Source organism: Trachypithecus francoisi, unplaced genomic scaffold (genome assembly GCF_009764315.1).
Source record: "Trachypithecus francoisi isolate TF-2019V2 unplaced genomic scaffold, Tfra_2.0 Lachesis_group2, whole genome shotgun sequence".
NCBI classification, from domain to species: domain Eukaryota; kingdom Metazoa; phylum Chordata; class Mammalia; order Primates; family Cercopithecidae; genus Trachypithecus; species Trachypithecus francoisi.
Genome location: NW_022681465.1, coordinates 44,834,605 through 44,843,807, shown reverse-complemented (window position 1 = coordinate 44,843,807; position 9,203 = coordinate 44,834,605). Strand labels below are relative to the sequence as shown.

Below are 9,203 nucleotides of genomic sequence, written 5' to 3'. Positions count from 1 at the left end.
ATCTGAGGCACTAATGGCCCTCTTGGACAGGGTTAAAGCCTAAACTGTGCAATGTCTGGGGCTTCCTCTGCTTTTTCAACTAAAATCCGCTGCTTCACAAAAACCTGCACCACCCATTCTCTTTTCTCTGTATGTGTTCAAAAATTTTTTTTTTTTTTTTTGAGATGGAGTCTCGCTCTGTCACCCAGGCTGGAGTGCAGTGGCCGGATCTCAGCTCACTGCAAGCTCCGCCTCCCGGGTTCACGCCATTCTCCTGCCTCAGCCTCCCAGGTAGCTGGGACTACAGGCGCCGCCACCTCGCCCGGCTAGTTTTTTGTAGTTTTTAGTAGAGACGGGGTTTCACCGTGTTAGCCAGGATGGTCTCGATCTCCTGACCTCGTGATCCGCCCGTCTCGGCCTCCCAAAGTGCTAGGATTACAGGCTTGAGCCACCGTGCCCGGCCCAAAATTTATTTAAAAACACATACATATGGCCGGGTGTGGTGGCTTACACCTGTAATCCCAGCACTTTGGGAGTCCAAGGTGGGTGGATCACCTGAGGTCAGGAGTTCGAGACCAGCCTGGCCAATATGTTGAAACCCCGTCTCTACTAAAAATACAGAAATTAGCTGGGCATGGTGGTGGACGCCTGTAGTCCCAGCTACGTGGGAAACTGAGACAGGAGAATCACTTGAACCCAGGAAGTGGAGGTTGCAATGAGCCGAGATCGTGCCACTGCACTCCAGCCTCGGAGACAGAGCAAGACTCCGTCTCAAACAAACAAAAAAACCACACATAACACACACAGACGAAAACAAACAAACAAACACCTTCTGATCCTTGAGTCAGCAAGAATTTAGCTAAAGTGTGTTATTCCAACTATAACAAAAATATATCCCCCTGGGCCTCCTGTCATTTGTAATTGGCTTCCATTTATTACATTGTGAGCTCCCACTCTGCTTCTAAGGTCTTTTTTTGCAGTGATCTTACAGTCATTTCTCAACTCCTTTTAGTGGAGTTTTGATCTTCTTTCATATACTCCCTTGCAGTGTCTCCTCAAATGTTCATCCTGTTGTTCCATTTAGTCTATCAGAGACTTTAGTTTGTTGATCCGAGAGGATAAATTAATGTACGTTCCAGTTTAATGTGCTCCAGAGTAAAGTGCCTCAGGCTATGAGATGGACTAGCAATTAGCAGAGACAGAATACTTGAGAGGACGTACAAATGTCTTTTCAAAGAAGGCATTTGGGGTCGAATTGGGTCAGGTGCAGACACAAAGAGTGACAAGATCTGAGTTTTCTCCTGTGAATAATAATTGTCTCATTGTGATGGGCTTAGCCTTCCCTTCTATAATAAGGATGTTTCTGGCTGCAAGTAATTAAAGGTCAGACTCAAAGTGGCTTAGGCAATGATGGAAATTTATTAGCTCACAAAGCTAAAAAGTGCAAGAGGCAGTCAGGTTTCAGGTAGAATCAGATCAGGGCTCCAGCTTGACTTCTATTTTGAGTCTCTCAACTCTGCTCCTGTCTGTGTCTGCTTCATTTATATCCTGGCTTTTTTCGCATTAAATAACAGCTGGGGTAACTCCACATACAACGATTTCCAGAGGAAGAGAGAACACGTGTCCTGACAACTCTTTGGCAAGAGCAAGAAAATTTCCCAGAAATCTTCCCCAAATTATTCTTGTATTCCTCTGGTGAGTACTGGGTCATTTACCCATCTTCCAGCTATTCATGGTGGCCAAGGTGATAAGAATAAGCTCACCAAGGCTCACTGTTTATTAGCTCACACATACCTCAAGGTTAAAAGTTGTGGAGTAGGGAACACTTATCGTTAAGGAGGGGTACAAAGTTGGACAGAGACACCTATGTTAGAACCTATGCAGTCAGGAAGAAACTTCATTTCTTTTGATAATCCTCTCAGTTGCTATTTCACATACAGAAAAAAATTAAAAAACACTTTTAGGGTTGCCCTTCTCTTTCCTTCACAAGGATTTTTTTTTTTTTTTTTTGAGAAGGAGTTTTGTTCTTGTTGCCCAGGCTGGAGTGTGATGGTGCAATCTTGGCTCACCTCAACCTCTGCCTCCTGGGTTCAAGCGATTCTCCTGCCTCAACCTCCCAAGTAGCCGGGGTTACAGGCATGCACCACCATGCCCGACTAACTTTGTATTTTTAGTAGACACAGGGTTTCACCATGTTGGTCAGGCTGGTCTCAAACTCCTGACCTCAAGTGATCCACCTGCCTCAGGCTCCCAAAGTGCTGGGATGACAGGTGTGAGCCACCACGCCTGGCCAAAGATGAAATTTTAATAGTAAAAGGAGAAGAAAAGCAGCACTGGTAACAACAGCATCCCCACTTTCTTGTCTTTATCGGCTTGGGGTCATTACAAAACACCATAGACTAGTTGGCTTAAGCAACATGAATTTATTTTCTTCCAGTTCTGGAGGCTGGCAAGTTCTAGATCAAGGTGCAGGCAGTTTCCACAGGAGGCCTACATGCCGCCACTGTGCTGCCACCATGTCTCTAGTGATCCCTGAAAAGTTCCAGCATATTTTGCGAGTACTCAACACCAACATCGATGAGTGGTGTAAAATAGCCTTTGCCATCACTGCCATTAAAGGTGTAGGTCAAAGATACGCTCATGCGGTGTTGAGGAAAGCAGACATCAACCTCACCAGGAGGGTGGGAGAACTCACTGAGGATGAGGTGGAACGTGTGATCACCATGATACAGAATCCACACCAGTACAAGATCCCAGGCTGGTTCTTGAACAGACAGAAGGATGTAAAGGATGGAAAATAGAGCCAGGTCCTAGCCAATGGTCTGGACAACAAGCTCTGTGAAGACCTGGAGTGACCAAAGAAGATCTGGCCACAAAGAGCGCTCTGCCACTCCTGGGGCCTTCATGTCCGAGGCCAGCACACCAAGACCACTGATCACCGTGGCCACACTGTGGGTGTGTCCAAGAAGAAATCAGTCTGTAGGACTTGTCTGTTAGTAGTTTATATACCTTAAAACAAACAAACAAACAAAACAAAACAAAACGGTGAAGGCTGACTCAGTTCCCCAGTGAGGGCCCTCTTCCTGCCTTGCAGACTGCCATTTTCTTGCTGTGTCCTCGCATGACAGAGAGGTCAGATTTCCTTCTCTCTCTTCCTCCTTTTTTTTTTTTTTTTTTGGAGATTGAGTCTCACTCTATCACCCAAGCTAGAGTGCAGTGGCACGATCTCAGCTCACTGCAACCTCTGCCTCCTGAGTTCAAGCAATTCTCCTGCCCCAGCCTCCTGAGTAGCAGGGATTACAAGTATGTGCCACCACGCTGGGCTAATATTTTTGTATTTTTAGTAGAGACGGAGTTTATCCATGTTGGCCAAGCCGATCTCGAACTCCTGACCTCAGGTTATCCACCTACCTAAAGTGCTGGGATTACAGGCGTGAGCCACTGTGCCTGACCTCTCTTCCTCTTTTTAACAAAGCCATAGCCCTATCAGATTAGGGCCTTACCCTATGAACTCATTTAACTGTAATTATCTCCTGAAGATTCTCTCTCCAGATACAATCACATCGTGGGTTAGGGTTTCAATATATAAATTTGCAGGGGACACAATTCAGTCCATATCAGTAACCCAAGTGTTAATCACGGTGAGAGCTGAAGAGTGGGGTGGGATGAGGTACAAAAGAAGTAATGAATCTGTTTCCTGTTTTCAGGAGCTTATGGTCTTGTTGGGGAGGTAAGAAAAATAAATTATAAATAAGAACAAATGCTGTGAGGTAGAGTGAATGCTGAGGGCACTCCAGAGTGACAGGGATCAATAAAGGTTGGAAGGGGCCAGGAAACGTTTATTTATGTATTGAAATGGGGTCTTGTTATGTTACCCAGGCTGTTTTTGTTTGTTTTGTTTTGCTTTTTAACACAGTGTCTCACTCTATCACCAGACTGGAGCGCAGTGGCATGATCTTGGCTCACTGAAACCTCTACCTCCCAGATTCAATTAATTCTCCTGCCTCAGCCACCTGAGTAGCTGCGATTACAGGTGCATGCCACCATGCCCAGCTAATATTTGTATTTTTAGTAGAGGCGGGGTTTCACCACGTTGGCCAGTCTGGTCTCGAACTCCTGATCTCGAGTGATCCGCCAGCCTCAGCCTCCCAAAGTACTGGGATTGTGGGCATGAGCCACTGAGCCCGGCCCCAGGCTGGTTTTGAACCAGGTTCAGGTGATCCTCCTGCTTCTACCTCCCAAAGTGCTGAGATTATAGGGATGAGTCACCAGTGGCCGACTGATCAAAAAAACTTCATGGAGGAGTTGACACTTAATCTGGGTTTTTAGAATGGTTGGAAGGGAGTGAGGCGTGTGCGACAGGACAGAAACCTAGACCAAGAGTGTCGCAATGGCGGGCCAAATACCACCTTGTTCGTAGAGAAAACGGACTTTCTAATTGAGGCAGTGGAGTGAATCGGTGAAGAGAGTGGTTCCTTTAATAGAAATCAGAAATTCCAGGAAGGAAGGTGTAGGGATGTGGTTAGATATATGAGGAAGGATGAGGAGTTCATTTTAGAAATACTTGTTTTGAGAAACTGGAGAATTTACCAAGTAAAATATCTGTAATGTTATTAATAATAAAGGCAAAGAGATGAGTGAAAGTAGGACTGATGATAATAGATATTTAAATCATCAAAGGGTTGATAATTTAGGCTGAGAGAATGAATGATCTTTTTGAGAAAATACGAATGGTGATATATGTAAGAAAAGACCTTAGAAGACATCACCATCACCAAGAAGGATCCAGCAATAGTTAATGGCATAATAACATGAAACTATTGGAAATGTAATGGATCCAGTTCTAATTTTCTCAGTTTATACATAGCATTTAGTGTTAAGTAAAATAAATGTTTGTTGATAGACTTGATAATTGAACGAATGTTAGAAGTTTAAAATTCAAAAAGCCTAATGTGCATTAGGGATTTAAAGAAAAAAAAATATATGTATATGTTATATATAAGTGTGTGTGTGCATGTATTTTAAATTTAGAGATGGGATTTTGCCGTGTAGCCCAGGCTGTGAACTGCTGAGTTCCTTTTTCATTTGTTTGATTTTTTTTTTTTTTTTTCAGGGATGTTTTGAAGTCAACCCAGTTTTTCCACTTCCATTTAATTAAGTGTTTTGAGCATTATTTATTATTCATACACTGAAGAAATGAAAAGCTGAAGAGGTTCTCCCATCACGTGAAAGGATTAATTAGTTCAGTTTTCCGAGGCATCATCTGACTGTCAGACAGTTCAGGTATATTCACTGAGGCATTTCCAGTGGGCAAGCAGCCTGGGAGAGCACTGCGCTGTGACCTACTTTTCCCTTTGGAATCAGGTCCTCTCTCCTGCGTTTACCTTGGCCTCTCCCACCCCTTGGCAGGTCCACTCCCATTGACCTTTCTCTCTGTACCAGCAGCTGCTGCTGACAGTCCAGCCTTACTTACCTCTGTGAAAACAGTGTATAGCGGTCTGCCTTTAAATTTCCTATTCCCATCTGGACCTCCTTTAGGAGCTCAGCGCTGCTCACAATTGAACCTGAAATTCTAGGTCTTCTAATCTCTTCTCTCCAACTGGCAGTATTTACCACACTGATGTCTAGTTCTTGTGGAGTCTTGTTGTGGGATGCATGAGTTTTATGCTAATGGAGGTGTTTCTGAAGACAAAGCCTTGGGTCAGATAAAAGGTTAATTGATATGTGTAGTGTGACAGTAAAATGCAAGGACTTTAAATTCAGATAGTCTTGGATGTGGATTAGTTTTAAATTGACGGGTGTGTGATTTGGGACAGTTGCTCAATCTTTTTGTGAGCATTATTTCCCCAACTAAAAAAAATAGACAAAATACTAATCTTTGAAAGTTGTTGTAAGGATTAATAAGATAATGTACATAAAGAGACCTTGCACAATACCTGGCATATTGTAAGAGCTTGATAGGACAATATTTATATGACAGGCCAAGAAAATATGTGTGCCATTTTCTACTTCCCAAATCATTTTACATGGGTTTAGAAAGGAGATTAAGAAAGACAAACATATGATCTTTTCCCTAATTTCAGAATATACGCTCCGAGTACTACCTGGTCAGAGCTTTTTGATTCCTATGTTATTTTGTAAGCTAGTGCTTCACAGTGCTAAAGAATAGTACCTTAGAGAACTTAATGCATTAATAGATTTTCCTTAAACTGGAACTTTTTTTTCTCCTTTATTGAATCAAGAAAGCTAAGTGTCAAACAGGCATATAGATTATACTCTAAGGTAACAAAACTCTATTACGTTGTATTTCATTAGAGCTGAACCGAAGGCATTTTGGAAGAAATCGTGCTGTGTAACAAGAGGGATTGGTAGCTGAGACTTTTTGCTACCATTTTCTCCAGGCTTTTCCATTCTGTACTTGAGTAGCATTGTCCCAAATAGAAATATCCCAGGGTCCTTTTTTCCTCTTGAAAGTCTCTAATGTTAAGACTAAATTGGAGATTACCATGGAAGTAAACGACATTAAGGTGTACAGAGAAATATTCAACCTCCCTTAGAAGGAATGTTTCTGCTTACCTTATGGTTTTCCTGTTTCCCTCCCTTCATTATGTAAGCCAGAGTCAGCAGTACCTTTACCATAAATAAGCAGGCAAGTGGCTTCGAAGTGGCTCCTGAGTACCAGCCAACTCTTATACCAACTACGACTCAAATGTTGTTTCCACAAATTAGTTTCCTAAGTTTTGTGTGTGTGTATACACACACACACACACGCACGCCCACACACACATACATAAGTTATAATGTATAATCAAATATATTTCTGGCCAGGTGTGGTGGCTCATGCCTATAATCCCAGCACTTTGGGAGGCAGAGATAGGCAGATCGATTGAGGCCAGGAATTTGAGACCAGTCTGGCCAACATGGTGAAATCCTGTCTCTACTAAAAATACAGAAAATTGGTCAGGTGCAGTGGCTCACGCCTGTAATCCCGGCTACTCGGGAGGCTGAGGCAGGAGAATCGCTTGAATCTGGGAGGCGGAGGTTGCAGTGAGCCAAGATCATGCCAATGCACTCCTGCCTGGGTGAGAGTGAGACTCTGTCTCAAAAAACAAAACAAACAAACAAGCAAACAAAACCCCCCAGAAAATTAGCCTGGTGTGGTGGCCCATGCCTGTAGGCTACTTGGGAGGCTGAGGCAAGATAATTGCTTGAACACAGGAGGCTGAGGTTGCAGTGAGCTGAAATCCTGACACTGCACTACAGTCTGGGTGACACAGTAAGACCCTGTCTCAAAAAAAAAAAAAAAAAAAAAACCAGAAAAAAGAAAAATCAAATACATTTCCTGATACATAATTATGTAGTAGTAAATACATAATTATTTACTGATAATTTCCTGGAGATTTTAAAATTTACTTCTTGGCTTAAACAGTATACATTAAAATTACTTAACACTCGGCGAAAATACCTAACTTCATGCTGGAATTAGGAAGATTTTAATTACTTTACGTGGAATTATGACTAGATAACCAAACTAACCCCAAATTACATAGTATGTGGCATTATAAAAGAAAGATCTCTCCTGAATTTCATTTCCATTGAAAAGACGTACAATATTTGGCTAGAAGAAATTTCAGAAGTCATGGAAAACTTTCACTTCTCTTGAGAGGAATGAAGAAACTAACATCCAGGGAGTTTACTGATGGGTGCATTGCATTGTGATTGGCTGGCTGTAGGAAGACTGGGAGTTAGAATTAAAAAAAAAAATTTATTAAACAAATTACTTAAAAAAATAAATAGAGTTGGGGTCTTGCTGTGTTTCCCAGGCAGGTCTCAGACTCCTAAGCTCATGTGATCCTACCGCCTCAGCCTCCCGGAGTGCTGGGATTATAGGCGTGAACCACCAAACCTGGCTAAAGATTATTAATTCTTAATTCAGTACACTTCCCAGAACACTGTGGTCACTGGATAATTTTGTGGCTACCCTTGAAAGAATGTGGTGAGCTTCAACTGTTTTGAAATAAGGTAGTGGCCTACATAGTAGTACAAATTATTTCCTAGAGAAAAATGAAATTGTGTAAGTTCTCGCTTTAATTTTTAATTTATTTTTATGTGTTTTTTTACTTTTTATTACTTATTTTATTAAAAAATTTAAATTATTTTTTATCTTAGCTTCTAAAAATTTTTAAATTTTAATTTTTTATTCTATTCTTTTATTTATTTTTAAATTAATTAATTAATTAATATTTTAAGCCAGTGCCTATCCATTAGGTGAGTGGGGTTAAATTGTGCAAGTTTTAAGCTGCAATATTGGTTAAAATCTAGGGAAATTATGAATGTTACAATAATATGAAATCTTAAAGCCTGGATACAAGGCTATGGTATTTTAACTCCATTGTATCAGGCACTCTAAGTAGAAAGATATTGCTGAAAGGGTCTTTGTTTTATAGATTAGGAAACAGGAAATGGGGCCCCCAGAGAACTTAAATCACTTGTTTAAGTTCATTGGGCCACTTAGTGGATGTGGACCAGAATTTAGATTTCTTTCTTTCTTTCTTTTTTAAATTTTAGACCCAAGGGGGTACATGTGCAGGTTTGTTACAGGAGTACATTGCATGTAACTGAGGTTTGGGCTTCAATTGATCTCATTACCCAAAAGAAAACATAGCACCCAATAGGTGGTTTTTCAACCCTTCCCGCACCCACCTTTTGGAGTCCCTAGTGTCTGTTATTGCTATCTTTACGTCCTTTGTACCCAGTGTTTAACTCCTACCTATAAGTGAGAACATGCAGTGTTTGCTTTTCTCTTTCTGTGTTAATTTGCTTAGGATAAAGGCCTCCAACTGCATTCATGTTGCTACAAAGGACATGATTTAATTCTTTTTTATGGCTGCATAGTGTTCCACTGTGTAGATGAACCAGATTTTCTTTATTCAATTTGCTACTGATGGGCACCTAAGTTGATACCGTGTCTCTGCTATTGTGAATAGTGCTGTAATAAACAAGTGAGTGCAGGTGTCTTTTTGGTAGAATGATTTCTTTCCCTTTGGGTATATATACAGCAATAGATTGTTGGGTTGAATGGCAATTCTATTTTCAGTTCTTTGAGAAATCTCCAATCTGCTTTCCACAGTGGCTGGACTAATTGACATTCCCACCAACAGTGTGTAAGTGTTTTCCTTGGCTCTGCAACCTCGCCAGCATCTGTTATTTTTTGACTTTCTAAT

The 9,203-nt window shown here is 41.4% G+C and overlaps 1 pseudogene; it reads left to right on the top strand.

Moving 5' to 3' along the window:
• The first annotated feature begins 2,489 nt into the window (after nucleotides 1-2,489).
• On the top strand, nucleotides 2,490-2,993 carry LOC117066039 (annotated as a pseudogene).
• Nucleotides 2,994-9,203: the final 6,210 nt, after the last annotated feature.